The 21,880-nt window shown below is 35.9% G+C and overlaps 1 long non-coding RNA gene across 2 annotated transcripts in view; it reads left to right on the forward strand.

Moving 5' to 3' along the window:
* Positions 1-21,880, forward strand: part of LOC136790529 (uncharacterized) — a 73,868-nt gene that overhangs the window by 35,355 nt on the left and 16,633 nt on the right. The window contains exons 2-3 of one of the 2 annotated variants that reach the window (XR_010830639.1): positions 4,349-4,471; positions 16,131-16,244. This is a non-coding gene — a long non-coding RNA (uncharacterized lncRNA). Of the gene's footprint in view, positions 1-4,348; positions 4,472-16,130; positions 18,967-21,880 lie in introns of those variants that run through there. The other variant, XR_010830638.1, reaches the window with a different exon arrangement.

Here is a 21,880-nt window from a genome sequence, read left to right on the forward strand (position 1 = left end):
CGAGAAGGACATCAAGGCCCTGGAACATGTCCAGAGCAGGGCTACAAAGCTGGTGAAGGGTCCGGAAAACAAATCTTATGAAGAGCATCTTAGGAAACTGGTGTTGTTTAGTCTGGAGAAGAGGAGGCTCAGGGGAGACCTTATTGCTCTCTGCAACTACCTGAAAGGAAGGTGTGGGGAGGTGGGTGTCATCCCCTTCTCACAGGTAGCTAGTGATAGGACTAGTGGGAATGGCCTCAAGTTGCACCAGGTGAGGTTTAGTTTGGAAATAGGAGACATTTCTTCTCAGAAAGTGTGGTCAGGCATTGGAACAGGTTGGCCAGGGAAGTAGTAGGGTCACTGTCCCTGGGGGGTGTTTAAGGAAAGGTTGGACTTGGTGCTTAGGAACATGGTTTTGTGGGTGACATTGATGGTAGGGGGACAGTTGGACCAGATGATCTTAGAGGTCTTTTCCAACCTTAAATGATTATATTGATTCTTTCCAGGGAGCTTACTTCAGGTCTTAATAAAAGAGCTGAACAAGTGAAAAAATGACCCTGAGATCTTTCAATTTCCTTGGCTACCTCTCAGTCCAGAAAAACACAGAACTTTATCAGGGACTGGACAGAAGAACCACCTTCCCAGTGCCATACTAGTTCATGAAGCTGGAAATAATGAATTGAATGACTGCACCTCAGGAGCAGCTGGAACAGAACAGATGTAGTTACAGTAAAAAGAAGCTTTCTTCCTAAAGTATGTGAATGATTTTGCACTTGTGTTGAGGGGTTATTAAGATAAGCAGTAAAAAGAGAGTATTTGTCATATAAGCATGAACTGCTTGGCTTGACTGGCTTAGTCAGAGGAAGGTGCAGAGGAGACAATCACTCTCTAAAATGTACACTGGCAAATACTTTGAATGAATTAAAGATAAAGGAAAAACTGGCATGTAGACAAATGAGCTGTGACTGAATACATTTAGGAAATCAGAAGGTCCCTTCCTGGTCTTTTGCCAGTGTATTGTCTTCCAATAAGAATAAGAACTGAAGATATAACTAGTTGAAAGGCTGAGCAGCATATATTTATGATATGGCTGCTGTTGTTGTTAATAGTTGACTAGATGTGATGACTTAAACTGAGGGAATTGAACTCTGGCTTCTGATTACCTATAATTCTTATGTTTTCTGGAACTGTCCAGGATATACAGTGTGACAGAGATTTTGGCATGCAGCCTGCAAGTTTGTTCCTTTTCTAACATATTCCCTATGATTATTTCCTCTTCTTCTTGAATTGCCTATTCTTTCTGTCTTTCACTGACTGCTCATTTCTAAGGGATAGACCACAGGAGCTAGATGGTGGCTGCTCTCCATGCAAACTACAGAGATGCCAAAAATGTAATAATCCACATGACTATGCAAGGGCAGTTACTACCTCTTGATCATGTACAACTGAGGGAGTGCTATACATACCTCTGCCATCCAGTGTAAAACCCCGTTTTGTCTTGTTTATCATATCTAGCTTATTTTCTCTACCTCCTTAATAGGAAGAGCCTTATAGTCACCTGGGCCTGCATAACAACAGAGGGATCATCTCAGGATTTCACATGGTGACTGTGTTCTGAACTGAGAGCTTCCTCACATGTAATAGTTATTCTGGAGACAGATTTCATCAGGTACTGCATTAGTGTAAAGAGATTTTTAGCTTTTGGACAACTTAGGAAGACTTTATTATTTCAGGGCATCTATACATATACTCTATTGGATATGTAGAAGTATATATGTCTATTGCTATTGGACATGTTCAGCCAAATTGGCATTTCTGGAAAATATTTATTTCCTTCCTTTCATTATGAAGATTTATCCCTTTATTGCTACCTTCGTTGCTACTGCTTTTCAGAATTGGAAAAAACTAGTTCCACAACTTGTTTTTGGAGAAAGAAAATTGGATGCTCAGTTCTCATAAGTCAGCGTGTCCATGCAAACTGTAGTAAACTAAAACTTGTACCTGAATTGTCAGTCTGTCTTATAGTTCCTAGAAGTAAATCCATTTTCTGCTAATATTTTTGTGACAATAGTATGAGTCTGTAAAGCTGCAGGCAAGAGATCTGTGTAAGCATGTAAGTATGCACTTTGAGGATATTTTTATCCTTACACCACTGAAGTTATTTATTTGTTGATGGCTGTATAATCTGCTGGCTCTAAGGAACCTTTTTATCCAGTGCCTTATTTAATGAAAGAACTGTGAGATTTTGTTTTGAAAGTGATACTCCATATAATTATAGAGGTAAAAAAAAATCTCGTTGTATGAAAGCTAATCTGAAGAAACTATAGAAATAGGTAGTATAAGTAAGTACTTTTACCAGTGGAGTTCCAAAAATTGAATGGAGATACTTTGGTTTACACAGAAAGGATCTCACTCTGCACTGCAGAAAAGGAACTGGTCTGTGGCAGTATGAAATATTCAGAGGAAGCTGAAGTGACAGGGACAGTTCTAGGATTTTGTAATCTGGCTTAAATATTTAAAAGCAAGATAACATTTATTTTACAAATTCAGAGGATTTTTCTGTAAAGGTACTTATCTGACAGTGTTGCCTGATTACAATGTTCCCTTGTTGTCACCTGTTAGAAATTTGCTCTGTTTCAGTACCCTTGATAGTTTAAAGCCAAAATTACAATGTTGACTGAGTCACTGTGTTCCCCCATATGCAATCTGGTGCCCAGCTGCTCTGGCCTTCACTGGCTTCTGCTCGAGGACAAAATGAGTTCAAGAGGCACCTGAATTCCATGCCCTAAAAAAAACATATATTTTTTTCACAAACAGAGCCCAATATTTCATTCCGTAATAAGAATGCAACAAAGTTTATCTTTATTCTTTACAGCAAACAGTGTCAAGACAGGAAATGCCTGACTTGATTCCAGTTATTGCTATTATAACCCATGAAATGATAATAATGTATTTGGGGAAGTAATTACTCTTTTTTTTTTTTTTTTAATCTGTTTTTGTATCATAGCAATCAAGACAATATAAAAGATGGTGACAATGTAGTGAAATATAAATGCACCTGGTAAATAGTCAGAATGATTTTCACACCATCTACACTAACATTTTTCCTGTGTTCACTCCAAAATATTGGGTAGGAAAATTAGGTGCAAGAGAAGTCTTGTACTATTAATCAAGTGTATCGAATGTCAAGTGTTGTCTTTTGTAGTTTGGTGGTTTGGGTGATCCTACATCATTGTAATGAAAGAAATTTCTCTCTAAGTTTGATGAAAGGAAAACCAAGATCTATAAAGGACATAGAGAGTTCCCATACAAGTGTTTCTTGAAGTTCATCTTCTCTTCCAGTGTAAGAAACATCTTGAACAGTAATGTAACAGATCAAGAACTTTAAACTGTGTTACATTCTCTTTAAATATGCCAAATATGACCTGATAAAAAGTGCAATATATTGTTCAGTTATGCCAATAATGATGAAATCGAGAGCTTTACTATGTTAGAGTTAACACACAGAAAGCAGAAACAGACTGTAGAACTGGGATTTTTGTGGGCTTTTTGTCTGTTTGTTTGTTTGTTTTGTTTTGTTTTGTTTCATTTTTCTGACATTTTTAAAGGTAGGATAATTCAGATTGGAATGGACCTGAGATCATCGGTCCAAAATCCTCAAAGCAGAATCACACATAAAGTTAGGTAATACCTTCAGTTGCATTTGTCAATTTACCTGAAGGATAAACAACCAAAATTTAAAATATTTTATTGTTTTTCCACTTTCACCAAATTGTATTCCTTTTCCTCTACCATTACTACAGTTAAAAAAAAAAAAAGGAAAAAGAGAGAAATCAGTATTCCCATATTATATTCACATCTAAACAATTCCTTTAACTTTGGAATAATCAAAATCCTTTGTTAAAATAGCTCAAATTTGTCCACAGAACTGCATGACAGAAGTTAACATGAGTATTCCGACTTCTATTTGTAAGCACAGATAGCAACACAGTTGCCAATTAAAATAGAACATAAGAACGTATTGAAATTGGAATCATTTTATGGTTAATTATGCTGCATGATATAATAAGACATATGTTGTTATGGATATTACCCTAGAGTTTACAGAGATCCCCTGATAGCCCAAAGAGTTCCCATGGGGATGAGAACTCAAGCCCAGGAAGAATCTTTTTTTTTTATCATTTTATAGTAGAATGTTTTAGGGAAACTGATATCAAAGAAAACATTTTCATAAGATTCATCTCTTTTAAAAGCACAGAAAACATCAGACAGTGGGTTTGATCAGTTTCTCTATGTATAGATGATGTCACAGATGATGTGGCAGTGGGAGGGTGTAGTAACTTTTATGATGTCTTTCTTGATGATACAGGTCACGATAGTGGATTTTACCTTATGGATTTGAAGATGAGACCTTGCAGTGCTTACCAAAGTCCCTGGCCACAAATCTGCCCTGACTATCTTCACCTCTATGAAGAAATTAGGAGATCTGGTGGTTTGTGCTGCTATAACTCTTCTGTGTTATTTTCTGTTACTTAGGGCATGAAACCTGGCTTCTACTGCTGGCACAGCAGTAGAAATCAGATGCTACAAAGCAGATGCCTTTATTTATGTTTGCTTCAGTTAACGTGGGCAAAAGTAAAGCAGGGCATGATTTCAGATCTTTGAGGTACCCTTTTATGTTTCTCTTGCTTGGAAAGGATCAACAAAACTTCAAAAGGGCTGAGAAGCAGTGAATCAGCTGTTACGCTTAGCATGCTGAGTGAACTCAATTTTAAAGATTGGTACCAAATTTCAACTTTTGATCTGAAGTTTTACTTCACTTTGCCTCCAAAATTTCACCATGCTGTTACTACAGCTGTCCTTCCTCTGACAGGCCACAATCAGTAAACGTGTTGTTTCCTCTGTCCATGAAATCATCAACAGTCAGGGGAAACTCTTGCCTGAGGGGAAGCGACTTGCTAAAGCTTAATAAAACTGTTGATGTTCCTTGCATGTACTAGCATGTCTGATCTAAAAATATGTATTTGAAACAGAAGCCCTAAAGTAATTCCCATTTCTCTAAGCCGCAAGATACCTTTGTGAAAAAGTTTCAGAGAAAGGTACTAAAAGCAACTGAAAGTGCAATTGCTTGTTATTAACTCCATGAGTGTAGCAATTAAACAGAAATGCTTGGTGCGTTTTCACTAGGCAGTAATATTTTGCAACTTCGTTGAGTAGTAGGTCTTAGATTCAATGCCTTCAGCATAATCTCTGTATTGTATATTGCCTTACATTACATGTAATATAACAGCACGCATGCACTTCTCATCAGTTTAAGCAGCTTTCCCCTCAAATGTTATCTGCAGCTGATTTCTACACTTTTTCTACTGACATTACCCAGCAGAAACTTCTAGTTCAACCTAACCAACCCAAGCAGGACTTCAGAAGCCCGGATATAAGGAATATATTTGGATATAAGGAAGAGATATAAGATATAGATATAAGGCAGATATCTATTATTTAGATATAAGGAAGAAACTTTTAATGATTATGGCATCAAGTTGCATCAAGGGAGGTTCATGTTGGAAATTAAGAGAAATTTCTTCTCAGAAAGAGTGGTTAGGCATTGGAATGCCCAGGGAGGTGGTGGAGTCCCTGGGGATGTTTAAGGAAAGGTTGGATGTGGTACTTAGGGACTTGGTTTAGTGGGCAATATTGGTGGCAGGTGGATGGTTGGACTAGATGATCTCAGAGGTCTTTTCCAACCTTAAGATTCTATGATTCTATGATTCTATGATTCTATGATTCTATGATGTGGGTAGGGAGACACTGAAACAGGTTGCCCAGAGAAGTTGTGCATGGCCCATCATTGGAAGTGTTCAAAGGCAGGCTAGACAGGACTTTAAGCAACCTTATCTAGTGAAGGCTGTCCCTAACCAGGGCAGGGGTAGTGGTGGAACTAAATGATCTTTAAGGGTCCCCTCCAACTCAAACCACTCTATGATTCTATAATTCTGTATGTCTCCTTACCTTCTGAAGAAGATCCATAGATGGAAGGTCAATTCTGGGGAGAAAGCATGATATTTTCCCCTTTCAAGCCAATAGATCACATTCTTCGTAATAACAGCGACAGTACCATGGCATTTTTACTCTGTATACAGCAGCTCATAGGCCTTTTCAGAGTCATATAGGTACCCATTTTGCAGAGCAAGAGTTGAAGGGCATATCTCTACCACAGCTGACTGACAGACTGCAGAACACATAAAATGAGGACAACATGCTCTGTGACTTCTCCAATTTTCAAATACTTAAATGGCTTACAGAGAACTTGTTTAAGGTGTTTGGTGGTATACCAGGTATGTCAGGTCCTGGGTATGCCAGTTAAATCCAGAATTCTTCTCCTGTCCATGGCTAGACATGTGCATTTGATGCAAAACTTTGATGTTCAGAGTGACCTTCAAGAAACTAGCTAATATGGCATGCTTGTTGATGAAATGAATTGAAATTGCTTTTGCCTAAAAAGGTGAATTTTTATGCGGTTTATGACACACTCATCACCTAATTTAATTACCTTCTGGCTCACTTCTTTCATTAAGGTATTCACACATGAAAGTGACTTGTGATGAGAACATATCCAGATGAAAAACATTTGACTAATGGACAAAAAAGTTCATTTTAAGTAATATTACAAAAGGTAAAGATTTAATTTTAAATCATAGTTTTCACAGAAGAAAAGAGATGACAAGCAGATACTGAAAGCATTCAGCCTAAGCAAATCTCTGCATTCAGGACAAAGCTTTAAAGCAGAGTAAAAAAATCAGACTGACAATTAGCTTCCAGTAGCCTGTGTAAAACAACATTCAGGATACAGATGCAATAACTCAACCCCAGCATATGTGGATGGAAAGAAATGGATTAAAATTTGCATTCACTGGAGGCAGTTGAGCTCTTTCTCAGATCACATCAGAGAAAGCAAAGATAAAGTTGGATTTTTGTTTTGAGTTTTCTTGACAGCTTTAGGGACAGTGGAAGAGGTCAGAGTGAGTGAAAATTAATCTTTACCATAATACAAAGAACAAGTCAACCTAGGGAGACAGAAGAGATTCTGGATGCCCAAAGGCCATTACAGATACGGCCTTCTGTGAGATTTGTTGTAGCTGTAGTAGTTGTAACAGCTAGCCAGCGTGGCTGAGTTGGGATTTTCTTGAACAATCTAAATATTAGAAATGGAGTCTTCCATTTGAGAAGAATGAGTGCATGCACAAACACATACATGCACACCCAACCTGGTCTGATAATGGCACAGAGATGTAATGGAGCAAATCAGCTTTTGGTTGACCCAGTACTTGAAATCTACAATGAAAGCAGTGAAATTTCTTATATGAACTTGCTAAATTAAAAAAGATTAAAAAAAAAAAAAGAAAAAAAAAAGAAAAAAAAAGGAGAGAGTATACAGCTGAGACACTGGGGAACAATTGTATTCAGGAAGATCTCACTTTAGTCCCCAAATGCCTACTTTCTTACTAATAGTCCACCAGCTCTGAATGATGTATTTCTATTCAAATGCAGTGTGAGGCAATTTCCTTGCATTAGGAAGCACAGACAGATACTTCTAGATCATTACAGATGGCTGTCCCTTCTGGCTTTCAGCCATTAGCTGTGGATTCAATGGTACTGCTTTGTTCTTGTGATTCCTTCAGTTTACAGGGAAATGATGACATTATCATTCTGTTTTAAAGTTAAAATCGTGAGAGGCTTTGTATCTGAAAAGCCATTCTGCAGGAACTTGAAATACTGTACAAAGGGGAGAAATAAAATAACTTCGTACAACTATGCTTTTGTTCATTTTTAAAATTGTTTCCTAGAAAAATGTAAGCATTTGACATTAAGGACATTATTGTAGAAATATATAGTTAAATAAATTATTAAAGAAATTGAAAAGGATGACTCAAATTAACTGTTCGTGACCATACATTCTTCTTTGGACAATATTTTGATGGCAGAAGGGCTAAAACTATGAAGATTGCTCACCATGCCTGTGGTGTATTTGCTCAAACTGAAAAATCTGTCATAGTTCCTTCAAGTGTTTCAGAATATTTTAGAAGTTCTTTAGTTTTATTTCCTATTAAAGGAAACATAAATTCCTATGAAAACATTAAAAATTATTAGTGGTTCTAATAAGACCAATAGGAACAAATAATGTCCACAGTCTTTTATTTTCTCATAAACACTATCAGTAAGTAGGCTTTTGTAGCTTCACTGTAGATGGATCTTATGTAGTTGAACGGAAATGGCTAGAAGTTTTCAAAATTATTTAATTACTAACTGTATAAATAAATCTTTAGTTAATATCTTCTTAGTCAGCTTTTACTTGAAGCTCTGCAGAATTAAATGCAAGTTATAAAGAAATGCAGATTCAGATAAAGATCTTAGTTTTTCAGACAGACCTTCACATTCAGTTGGAATGTAGAGTTCAGCAAGTTATGCATTTCCTCAAGATGGATTCATTCCCTTTGGAGGTATCTTTTAGTGTTAAGGCATGGCAAGTCTTTGGAATATAATAAGTCCTACATATTTTCAAAAGTTATAAAAGAAATTTCTTGAATGCCAGAAGTTTGCACCAGCTAATCAAAGGTCAGGCAGACACTACTTCTATTCTGACATACACATTTGCAGAATTGTTAAAAAAATATATATATATCTCTAGCTGTGAAATATTGTTGCTAACATATAGAAGACATAGCTAATACTTCATACCAAAGAACCATGTTTCTCCATGTTTGAAGAAAGGTATGTGCTTCTGAATATTTTCCTACAAATGCATCTCTGGTGGGACACCATTTGCCAGTTCTGAGAATCAGTCACTCCAGACTATTTCTCAGGTTCCTGTGCAGAAACGTAGCAGGGACAGATCTTCTACCAAGTCCGTGCATATGTCTATAGCTCCAGAATTTGATGCCCTCTGCCACAGTACTTCTGAAGGTAATAGCGTAGGTAATAAATGACAAACCAGGCATTTGGTTTTTGATATTCCCCTACTGGCTATTCACTGTTTAATTCCCTTCTGTCCTGAAGTTCTGTCCTGAAGCTCCTGGGTATCTCACATGAACAATCTAACTGGTGTCACCTAAAGGGCAAAGAGATAAACCGTATGTGAAAAAGAATGAAATAATGTGCTTTTGACCCTTTCAAATAAAGGAAGTCAGGCTATAACAACCAAACCAAACCAAACCAAAAAAAAAAAAAGACTTTGTGAATTAGAGGTTAGTTTACATTACCTTACATCTTTCTAACAGCAAAATAAACCTTTAAAGTGATACTAATGTACTAATGTATCCCTCTTTGCTTTTTGCTCTTTGCCTCCAGTCTGCTTTCACTAAAATGCTGTCTTCTTAAATGTACGCAAAAGGTCTTTATTCAGTCAATTTAACCCCTGTAAAGAATTTATTACCTAATTTAAAAAAAAATGTGTAATTTTTAAAGCAATTGTTAAATAATGTTCATAGCAAAATGTTAAGCTGACACAAGAAAAAGGTGAATTTACTAGTAAGAAGCAGAACAGGTGGGATATAGCCTAAACTCTAAACACACTTGTGTTTTTGGAAGCTAGATTTCACCACTAATATTGTATGTATATCACATTTTAAAGATACAAAATAAATAAATAAATAAGTTTTAAAGTAATTCTATGTTGTTTCAGATGTGAAATAAGAAATCAAAAGATGAGAACTTCAAAATAAATTTATGCCAATCATTGCCAACATTTTTGTTATCACTTGGTTTTACAATTTCAAAACAGACTTTCACATGCATAACTAGACTAGACCGTAGCATCTCATATTGATCTCACCTACTTTCTAGCAGCCTGGAATCTTGTCTAACCTTCTGCAAATATATGCATTTAAAGGTCACACACATGATTTGAGATTTGCTTGCCAAATTCACTCTGTGTACTCATTCTACAATGTAACCTGACAGTTAACTTTAGCCTGCTTGGTGGTAGTTTATGGAGAGTTAGGCAATGCAGCCTGAAGATTTAATGCTAAACACAGAATTTTTCATGGTATTATAACCATGCAATCTACAGCACTCCTTGGGATAACCACAATGATATAGTGGACCAGGTGAAGGAAGATAAAACAAGTGGTCTGTGTAGCATGCTTAATAGTTCACTGCTGTTTTAAAATTGGAAATGTCTTTGTCACATCTAAACTACTCTGATTCTTGAAACTACTAAAAATATTACTTTTTAATATAGATCCTGTATCTCTTAATATACTTAGGTCGCCACAGTTCCAATAGCACTACCATGTAGTGTACCTCTTGCACTGATGAAGTATACATGTTAGTTTTGGAAGGTTATGGCTTTTATTCAGGCATCCCTTGAACAGCAGAGTTTCAACAATATGATTAACTATAAGAGTTATTGAAGACTTGCAAATTTCTACCACTAAAATGTGTAAACAACAGGAATAATGGCAGGAAAAAAAAAAGAAAAAAGATATTAAATAGCCTCAAGCAAAATTCTGCCAACTGGACTCCTTTCTCCTGCAGGCAGCACGAAGACAAAAGCATAGCTGCTCTACCTTGTGGCAGTTAGCGACTGATCCTTCTATGTGCTCTATAAAAAAAATTCCACCCTTAAAACGTATTAGATAATTTTAAGCTGTTTTATCCCTCAATATTATATAAGAGCAATTTTAATTAATTCTTAAGAGTTAAAAAAAGAATGAAAGAAAGAAATGAAGATTTGTGTTTCTTAGGAATGCTAAGCTGTACAAAAGCTCTGGGCTTTGTTTTTGGCCTGTCATTCTAAAGGAGGTGAGGACGGATTATAATTGCACTGTGGGGTCTGAACAGAGGACCCCTGTAGGTAGAGCAGGCCTTTCAATCTTCTGATCAACGGAGCTGAAACAAAAATGCAGGAGGGCTGTGTTCCCACGTTCTTTGACAGTTTCCTGCTGCAGATAGCGTCCTTTTAAACCTCCCTTATGCTTTCATTATGCTGGTGAAATAATGAATAATTTGCCTCCTCCACTCTTTGATATGCATGGTCAGATATTATTGGGTAAGAAGCAAGAGGGACCTTCCTATAACCTTAATCCAGTTCACACTAATAAAATGATTTAGCTGAGCATTCTTGGGAAGCAATTATTTTTCTTGAAGACAATGACTATCAAAAAGTCCCTAATGGGCAGAGGCAGATCAGGTCACCTCAGCTTTCCATTTTCTTCAACACAGGCAATGTTTGGACCCTTAAAGTACAAGCTCCCTTCTGCAGTTTTGTCACAAATATTCAATCATTACTGTTGCTGAGTGTAGGGTTAAAAATGAATTAGGATTAATTTTGATTTATCTGGGTGTGCTGTTATAGACTGTGAGTGGTTAAATATACTCAGTTCTGCAAGAGAAAATCTTCAAAGGGTGAAATATGCTGGAGAAATCTTAAAAGGCACTTCTGTTTCTTAATAGTAGTGGTGCACAAACATATTTCAGTTCTCATTCTACTTTTTGTTATTAAATTATGCAGCTTGCATTCTTAAACAAAAGGACCTAGGATTTTTTTTCCCTCTTAATTGATACAGTATTAATAAAAGACAGATTTATTAGTTTAAAACATTGCTCTTTTTGGCAAGATTAAAGCTAGTTTAAGCCAGTTAGTATTCTCTTCTTTTATATCTTAAAAATCAAAATACATTGGCTTTCAAACAATAATACTCCTATTATATAATCTGGATTGATCCAAGATTCTTTGCAAACATCAGTTGAATTGACCTCAGAGTCCTTTTGTGACAAAGATTATGTGTATAACCTTATTACCTGTGAGTTGTTATATCTGCTTTTATCATTACTACTTAGTATTATTGCTAATGTTATTAACAAAACCATCAGGCTTATTGCACCTTTTAAAGACAAGTGGATGTGTGCTGAGTTTTCTAATGACATCTAGAGGACTTTTGCTCACACCTTCTATCATTGTAATGATATAATTAAAACAAGTAGAAGATACACTTCACAGATGCATTTGTATGTCTAAAGTGTAGTCTGATCCTGAAAGAAGCTAATATTCTGGTCTTAGGTATATAATGCAACCTTATCTTTTTATTTATTTATTTATTTATTTATTTCAATGAGATAACAAAGCTTCTAAATAAACCATTTTCATTTTGGTAAGGTACATAATAGAATGTCATACAAGTAGGACCCTATAGTGTTAGTTACATGGCAAAAGGTGCTTATTAAGTGTTTATTAACAGAAGCACTGTAGAAAAATTAAGGTAAACCCTTGAGGTTATATAACCATAGCTCATGCTGCAAGAATTATTAACTGTGTTTTCCTATGATTAGCCTCAACAATGATATACCCCTCCTCAAAAATACATATATGTATAGTTGAATATTTTTAGTAAAAAATTTAGTACAAAATATCAAAGCTGTGCTAGTTCAACTTGTTGATTAAAAAATGAGAGATATTGTAAATGCAAGGGAGGATTGGGATGGTATGCAAAAATATTCCCCCTAAACCCTTGATGAGCTAGAGACTAGAGCTAAAGAAATTAAATAGACAGTAATTCAAAATACAAGGATGTAGAACCAGATTCAGTTCATTGAATTTCAGACATCCAGTTGAGGCACGGAGATAGGGAACAACCACCTACCTTTCATCTGAATCAGTACCACCATTGTTTATTTAAGGATAATATTATGTCTGTGCTCTTGATTTACATGTCTGCAAACCTGATTTCTGCTGTGATGAATCTGACCTTAAAGACATACAGATTGTACTGTGAGTTGATTGTACTGTGAGTAGCAAGCGATCGTTATGAATCATCGATGCAATCTTAGTAAAGTTTATTTATTTATTTATTTATTTCAGTAGAGAATTGGAATTATGCCAGTTTAAAAAGCAATAGTAAAATATAACCTGGAACATTCCATGTATAAAATATGTACCTTGGGTACTCTATCTTCACAAATAGTTACTATGGCCCAGAGTGAAAACAGAACATTATAGGTAGGAAAGATACCCCTCAAAATAAAGGGAAAAAAACCCCACCACCAACAAACAAACAAACAAACAAACAAACAAACAACAACAACAACAACAAACAGAAAAAAAAAAAACAGGAAGAGGGAAAGAGGGAGAATGGAAGTCTATAATATATCAGACAGGTCATTACTGCTGATCAGACCCCACAATGCAGTAGGAGATTGGCAATGTCAACTAGTTGCAGGTATGACCACTCTTTAGCTACTGTAGTTACTTGAAATAACAACATTGAAGAGTGTAGTGAAATTAATGTGACTTCTGGTTAAAGAAAAGCATGAAGTTTAACATTGGTAAAATTAAGTATACGATGTTATTTAAATGACCCCAAGTGATATATAAATAACCCATGCATATCAGGTTTCTAATTACAAGTTACTGTGGCAAACTTTTACAACCAGAAATTGGTTCAGAAATTTGACAAAATTGTAATTGGTCAGTGAACACGGTACAAGAAGAAATAAGTTCCAACAACAGAAATCTGTACCGTTTCTTTACCTAGTATTTGATGTATTATTTGTGGAGATCAATAGCAGCACACTGCATAAGTTCAGTAATCTACTGCTTTCCTGCCAAGCCCTACCTTCTGCTTTGGAGAAGTGACCAGGAAAGCAGTACATACTTGGTATTGAGAACTTGTTAACCAAGGTTTTTAGCCTTGTTTGTTCAAGGCTACAAACTGATTTCTAGAAACATCCCTCCCAACAGTGAATGGTAGAGTAACAGTTGTGAGGATTCTCTAGCTTGTTGTAAACACTTAAATTGTCAACTTTCAGGAGCCTAATGATACACTATGACTTTTAAGTTAAAGAAAAATTTAAAGCCTCAAAATAAAGATGATTCATCATTCGAAAAAATAAATATAAATTTCAGATAATCACTTAGAGTAACTAAATCTATAAAACCAGAAAACAATCATTGCTTATCTTTTGCTTTAGGATGAACTGAGTAGCTAATAAACTACATTTTTCTCATTAAAAAAAAAATAAAAAAATTCATTGCTAAGAATCAGTAAAGGTGGTGCTGAACATTAGAAAACTCCATCTCTTTATATTAAGACATTTTTTTTCCAAGGGATTTTAAGGAAAGTAGTTCCCTTGAAAAATATGTGAGATCTGATCCTGCTTTAATATTGGAAGGTTATTTTTAAAAGACCATTTAGTCCTTTTATTTTATTTTATTTTTTAATGTCTCTGCCCTGACAAAATAATGTTGATGCCACACACTTTTAAAAATCTGTAAAAACATCCTATTATCATTTGATCTCACTTCCATCGGAGCACATCAACTTCAGTAGTACAGTCTTTAGAATATCCATAGCACACATTTACTCTTATCAGAATCAGGTTAAATTTTATCTGAGCTAAGAGTTAAGGAAAAACTACATTTAATAAATAATAATAATAATAAAAGATATAATAAATATTCTGATCCAGGTAGAGTTTATTTCAGATACTTCTGAAAGGTTCAGAAAAACTAGACATAAAGATAGAAAATAAGTAAAGCACTCATGTTTTTTTTCCATTTTTCCTCGACATATCCATTCCAAAATTATTAATGATGATCGTATCTTTCCCTAGCTTCAAAAGTCTTTCTTGAACATTTCCCATATGAGAAGCTATTTTGATCCTAACATTCTTCCTAAATATTTTTCTAATATTAGAGAGAACCAGGAACTGATATTCCCAGAGTAAAAACAGATTTTTCTGCAGACTGGCAGTCTCCATTGTCAGGTATTTTATGCATTTTTTCCCTAGTGGCTTGGAAGAAATACTCTATGCAGGCAGGGTACTGAGACTGCTCTTTCTGACGTAAGAATCAAAAGTGACTTCCAAAGAAGCACAGAAAAAGTAGGAGTTATCATTCTTCACTCTAGCACCATAGTACCTCTAGCATCAGGAGCCTGTAATTTATTGCGGCCCTGAGCTGCTAGCAGAATACTCCTAGAGGAGTTTGTCCTGGACATATCCACAGAGAAAGGGACTGAGACTGAGCCCCTCTCCTACTTTGCTTCCTGTTCCTGGTGAGGACATTAGTTCCACTAAAGCTTTCTTTTCTTTCTCCGAAACCAGACCAGCCTGCATAAGGCTGTAAGTGAAAAATCATTACTTTTCATATCCCCTTGCATGGGCATGGAAACCAAAGCATTCACTCTTTAAAGTGTGGGAATATAGGCAGTTAAATCTGTCAGGAAAATCATTCTGAGTCTTCATGCAAATCTTTTGTGAACATAATATGGCAGACAACAATCTTCTAACTGCTTGTATGTTATTTATTATCTGGGTGTATAGTTTTAAGTTTTTTTTTTTTTTTTCCACTGTTCAGACATACACAAAGACAGTTACTGCTGCAGTTCAAACTGACTTATGCTTGAAACATTATTTTGAAACATTTTATAGATGAATAAAATATTTTAGAGGTGGTGAATACAAATATTATGAGAAATGGTGAAATTCTAATTTCTATATAATAAGAATATAGTCTATTTCTAGACTGAAATAAAATTCAACTAAGAAAAATTGCTGTTATCTAGGAACAGTGACTCTAGAAAATATTTGTTAAAAGAGTTGTGTGATGCTGTTAGAAACCAAAGGTCATCATCTGTCTGTAGCTCAAGGAGAACTGTTGTATATAGCTTCAACAGAAAAGCAGTAAATAAATATGGCCTATGACACTTGCATTCAGTTTTGCGAACTCTTGACAAGTACTCAATTCGGTCAAATTCATATTATCAGTACAAAAGAATGAGATGATTTAGATGGAACCATGTACCTCAGATATAGCAAGGTTATTATCTACTCTCACTGAATATTTATTATGTCAGTATTCTTGATATTGAGAAAAAAAAAAAAAAAGTAAAGCATTTGGAAAGTATAGTATGTGCACACTAGCCAACGTTATAAATACTAAGTAATATCCCTTGCTTTATATTTGTAAATAAGTTTACATCATTTTGTATTGTAAAGGAAAAATGTCTTTGTGCTGTGGCAGTGGAAGTCTGTGAGTACTAAGATGAAGTTCCTCAAAGGTGACCCAAAGATGCCATGGAATAACTGTATATAAAATCATGATATGCTTTGCATTTTTCCCTTCGTAGAACTCCTGTGTTTCCTTTGCTTTGCAGACAGGTTGAATGCAACATGCCAGTGGACATGTAAGACCACCTACTCATTGGGCCCTGCCATCTCTATGAATAGCCTTATCTTGGAAAATTCCACCTGTAAAGCTCATGGACTGGGTAAAGGACTTATATTATCCATCAGGCAATTAGTATTGAATGATCTTTACAGAAACACAGTAAGTTAAAACAGCCTTACCTGATGATATTGCAAAAGTTTTTTGGCAATTGTTGCCACTGCTTTGAGGGAATAACCCCCATGAATAAAATATTCACCTCTTCCCATTCCTATCTGACCTCAACTCTCATCCCTGCCCACACGTACTCCAACACCTCTGCATGTAGCACCCCTTCTCTGTTTTCTTTATATTTGTCAAAAACAACAGATGAAAATTTGAACTTGTTTGTAGCTTTTATTTCTAAGTATAGACACCTAATCTTTTCCAAATATCATGTGCCCTAGCTTCCTCCACAGGCATGTGACACTGTATCTCTCTCTTTCCTAACACCCCTCAGATTCATCCTGTGTTTGCTTTCACCCATATTTTTTTCCAGAGCTGATAGCAGAGTGCAATCAACTGTTTCCCACTTGCTCACTGTATTGCAGACTGAGAAAACACAACCAGAGTGGGATTAGTTTTTCAGTGTGTCACTGCAGTCACCTGGAGCCACACCAGTTCCTACACTTCACTTGTAACTCACTGCTCCTTTAAAGCAGGTTGGAAGTCACCCTCAAATCAGAATTACAGAACTTTATGTTGTTCAGTTTGACTAACCAAGCTGTATTATAGAGTCACAGAATCACAGAATGGTGTAGTTTGGAAGGGACTTCTGAAGGTCATCTGGTCCTCTGGAGGTCATCCAGTCCAACCACCAACCTGTTATTATGGAGAACTGTGTTTTCAGTCTTGTGTTTATATTACTCTACTTCAATACTTTGTAGTGGACTATTTAAGAGATCAAAATTTTTCTATATGAGAAGATCTAGATTTCAAGTTCTTATTCTGCTTGGATCAGTGGCAAACTTCCTCTGAGTTCAGGAAATCCAGATACGCACCTGGGCTAAACAAAAGGAATTCCATTGGTATCAGGAATGCTCTTTTAATTTAGGGATGTGAGGATCTGGGCCCAAGGTCATTTATTAATTGAATATGGAAGACACTGGAGTAGTTTAAGGGTTCTAATGACAATACGATTATCTGCAGTGGAAACATTTGTTGGTGTTTTCTTTTTTGCTCTCTTTCAAGCATGTGTGGGGGAGTGGGTATATTGCATTAGAAAGTATTCCTGATGACAAATACTTTGGAGCAAGGAGATGAAGCAATTACAGTAGATGGGAGCCTGATGGGTGGGAATGGGGGAGGGGGTATTCACTCTGGGTCTACAGTTTCTGTAAGAGTTTAGGACAGTTTTCACATATTTATCCAAGATGGCCTTTGAAGTGTCTTGTGGTAAACAGTTGGAGGTCTTCTGTCACTGAGAGTGTCAAGGGGCCTTGAAGATTTATAACACATCTTTTCCAGCAGAATGTAATTGCTGATACAGGAGAGAGGCTGAAACAGTTCTTTAAATGCAGACTAAATTTTGCTTTTTCACTATTGTACTGAGAACTGAAAATGGCAGTAGTGGCACATTCCTTCCACTGGTTGAATGGGATGTGTAAACTACTGTCCACTTTCTTTAACCATAAGTTTCTCGGAGATAAAATACTCTATCATGTCTCTTAGGTTCAATGCTCAGCAACTGGCAATGCATTCATGTCAGATATCCACAAGAGACCTAGCTTTATTAACCTTGTTATCTACATTAGCCCCAAGAAAGGACTCAAGACCAGAATTTCCCATGTGTTAATTGTCTACAGCAGCACCCTCTGGGCCAGTTCAGAGGTGAGTCTTACACTAGTGTGAATACAGAAGGATGGGCTGAGATACAATGTGACATTTTCCCATCTACGTTTATAAGTACTTAGCATGCCAGACAGCGCAAAGGCTGATTTTCCAAGCTCGCAGCAGCCATCCTAGAAGGACCGTGATGGTGATTTGTCAGGGCATGTACGGATGCCCCTCCACACAATCAGTCCTGAGTATGCCCCACCTTCCTCCCAGTAGACATAGAGATGGAATACAGCCTTATTACATGGCATGGCTCCCCATTAACATCGGTGTGGGATTAGGGGTGTGGGTAAAGCCCAGTGTCCCTGACCCTTCTGTGCTCATTCATGCATGTTCCAGTGCATGGTAAAACTTTTCCAGACTTTTCTACTGAATAATCTTCTTAAGCAAAATCAAGCAATCTGCTTCCATGGAGCAAGAGAGGGTCAAACAGGCCCAGAATATCAGTGTGAAGGACGAATTCTTCAGTTTGGTGTGAGAGCAGACAGTGCATGAAAAAAGGTGGCAAGGGGTCAGTAGGGGAACACACAGGATAAAATACTTTCATCTATTGTGCTGGGGTCAATAGGCTCCCATCAGGAAATCTTGAGCCCAAGATTAATTACTTGTTGCAGTAGGTATACCATTGTGCTCTGTAAGACACTGTGGTGACTTTAGGCATCTTGCAGATTTCTGGTTCACACAATGCAATCCCATATAAAAAAACAATAGTAGCTTAGCAAGTAGTAGTGGGTGGTGGTGAGATGCCTTTTAGCTCATTCTAATGAAACTCTTTTCAAAGATACCTTCAGCTTGGCTAGAAATTATGAGAAACTATTTGTTAAATATTATGAAAGAATTTCATAGTAATTCAGAATTACATGTCATGGCTATTACGCACTTTGCAATTTATATGAAAGAAAATGTACTTAAAAATCCCAAATCTTTGTAAACTCTATTGGAAATTTATTTGGATTACTTCAATTCCTTACACCACAAACTTGTGAAACTCCTGTTGTAAAACTAAGTCTCCAACCTTTTTTTTTTTTTTTTTTTTTTTGTCAGGTTCCAGATATATGGTTAATTTTAGAGTAATTTGACACTTAAAAAATATCCTTTCTTTTTGTTAAATAATAAATAAATAAATCCTTGTTTGGAGTGAAATTTCCCTGGAAATTCAAGATTATTAATACTTTAAGTATTAAACAAAAGTAAAGTTCTGGTTGAATTAGAATTACAGCATTGGATCTTTATGATGCCTATATGTTTTAATAAGTTCTTTACCAACATTTTAGGTGAAAAGACCATTCTTACTTCCTGTCCTGAACTGCAAAGCTATGTTATATTGTGCTAGATCCTTCACCATAGTTGATAAAATATCAATGAGGCAAAAAGACCAAATCCTTACTTTTGTCTTTGTTATTTTGAGCGATTCTTTAGAACTGTAAAGAGTTTTGAAAGACAGTTTGTAAGTATGAGCTACTTTGCCATTTATTTTATTATAAAGTTTTCATTGACATATTTAATCTTTAAATATAACTCCTAGTAAGCATATCCTCTAATGGTTAGTCTATTCAGACTATATAATGAATTAAGTCCACCACAAAAATGTAATTGAATCTCATAAATTTTCAGTAATTTACTAAATGTGCTATTTAGAAAACATCAACAAGAAAAAGAACAAGTGGTAAAGGAAAAGAAACAGCAAAAGATCAAAATTGAAGGAACTATACCATTTATACTACAGCTCATCATTTCAACACTTGAAGCTTAGGATGTCTTAAGTAAAACTTAAATAATTTATGGTTCATGTGACTGTGAAAGCATTTTTGTTGGTATTGAACAAACAAATAACAACAACAACAACAACAACGAAAATAGCTGCACAAACTACTTACTCATCCTGGCTGAATGAAGCATGGTCTCCTATGGGATTTGTGTGTTATGGTTCATTTTAAAGACTGATTTAAATTTTCCCAGTGGCTGGACACTTGCAGATGGGTATCTGGTGTCTGCTTAGCTGTGAACTTCTGCTGCTACTTCTGCCACCAGGACACTGAAAGGGATTTATGGGTCTCTTTTTGAGTCTTTTTTTTTTATATTTATTTTTAAGAGCTTTTTAAAACCTCTATTTCTCTGTCAGATTGATTAACACTGTTCAGGATATTCAAAAGTTAATGGGAAAAACAAAGAAACATACAAAGGTAAATTGTTTTATATGATTAAGCTTCACTTTTAATGAGAACCTAGCTAAAAATATCACTGAAATATATATATATACATATATATATATATATTTCAGTAAATTTAACACTTCCTTTCTGTTTAGGATGTAGATTTTCCTGTTTGTTTTGTGTGGAAACCTAATTCTTGCTATTGTGCTTAGCCTAGTGCAGGGATTAAATGAGGATTTAAAATGCTGACCATGTTTAATGACAGATGTTGGTATGCTGGACTCTCAACCAAGTCACTGAATGTGAGACCCATCCTGACCTCTGTTTGCATACAATGGCCCTGCTGGACCATCTAAAGTAGCAACGATGTGGAATTCTATTACCTGAAATCTGAGTAGCAATAGTGGAGAAAAACAGGAAGGATTTCATGGAGGTTTTTCATTCTGGGCATTCAGATGGTCTGGTAGTAAAATGTTGCTGACTATTTTCTATGGCACAAATGTGTTGTACATTGATCCTGAACATATATTACAAGCATATATTACCAGCATTTCAACATGTGTAAACAATTAATTCTTTCCTATTACTCTGCTTGCTTGTCTCATTAACATTAGCCATGCACCCTTCCTTCAGCTATTCCCCAGCTGTGGGTGGCTATGGATCTACTGGGAAGCCTGCTAGCCAAGTTACAGTTGAGTTGGTTTTATCCTACTTTACTGTACCACTGCTGGGAATTGAGAAGCTATTCTGGACTATATGAGTTCAGTAGAAGGAATCCTATGGCCCTCAATATCTTTGGAATTGTACTTTTAAAAGTTTTTGAAGCAAAGAGATATTATTAGATCAAAATGTTCTGTATTGAGTTAACATTTGCTAGCGTTTGTTTCCTGCATAATCAAAGTTGTGATTGATATATAACTTAACCCTCCTTCTTTATAATATTTTATCCTCTGTTATGTATTAAATGTGTTCAAAGGAAAAAATCACATGCATTTTTGAACCGCTGACTTTGATAACGCTTTTTTTTACTTACAAGCTGTTATTTAGCATCTGTTGTGGGAAGTAACACACACATCCCTAGATGTTTTTCATGGTCTAAAGACTTTAAGATACAAGAAAGAGTGGCTGTACTTATATTATTATTATTATTATTATTTTTTCCGTAATGTAAATCAGGAATGATGTGTGCTGGCTGGAGCTGAACAAATAATTAGTAGAAAATAATGTATTCAGTGAATTCTGCCTCTCTCTGCTTTATATTGTTCATGGCCATATCATGTCTCTTTTCTGAAATAAATGTTATTCTGAATATTTTCCTATAGTCAACATTAGGTAGATTTTTGGCTGCCTACCTCAAGAGGCATGTTTGCGTATGCAGCTGCAGAAGCTGTAAACTATACCAGAAGGCTGTGAGCTACAAAGGCCATGTCTTAGGACAACTCTGTCATCAACACTTAGAATGAATCACAGAATCATAGAATGGTTTGGGTTGGAAGGGACTTTAAAAAACAATCTAGTTCCACCCCTCTGCCATGGACAGGGATATCTTTCACTAGATCAGGTTGCCCAAAGCCCCTTGAACACTTCCAGGGGCATCCACAACTTCTCTGGACAACTTGTTACAGTGTCTCACCAGCTGCATAATGAAGGATTTCTTCCTAATGTCTAATCTAAATCTACCCTCTTTAAGTTTTAAATCATTGCATCTTGT

This window comes from Anser cygnoides, chromosome 3 (assembly GCF_040182565.1).
Source record: "Anser cygnoides isolate HZ-2024a breed goose chromosome 3, Taihu_goose_T2T_genome, whole genome shotgun sequence".
Lineage (NCBI taxonomy): Eukaryota > Metazoa > Chordata > Aves > Anseriformes > Anatidae > Anser > Anser cygnoides.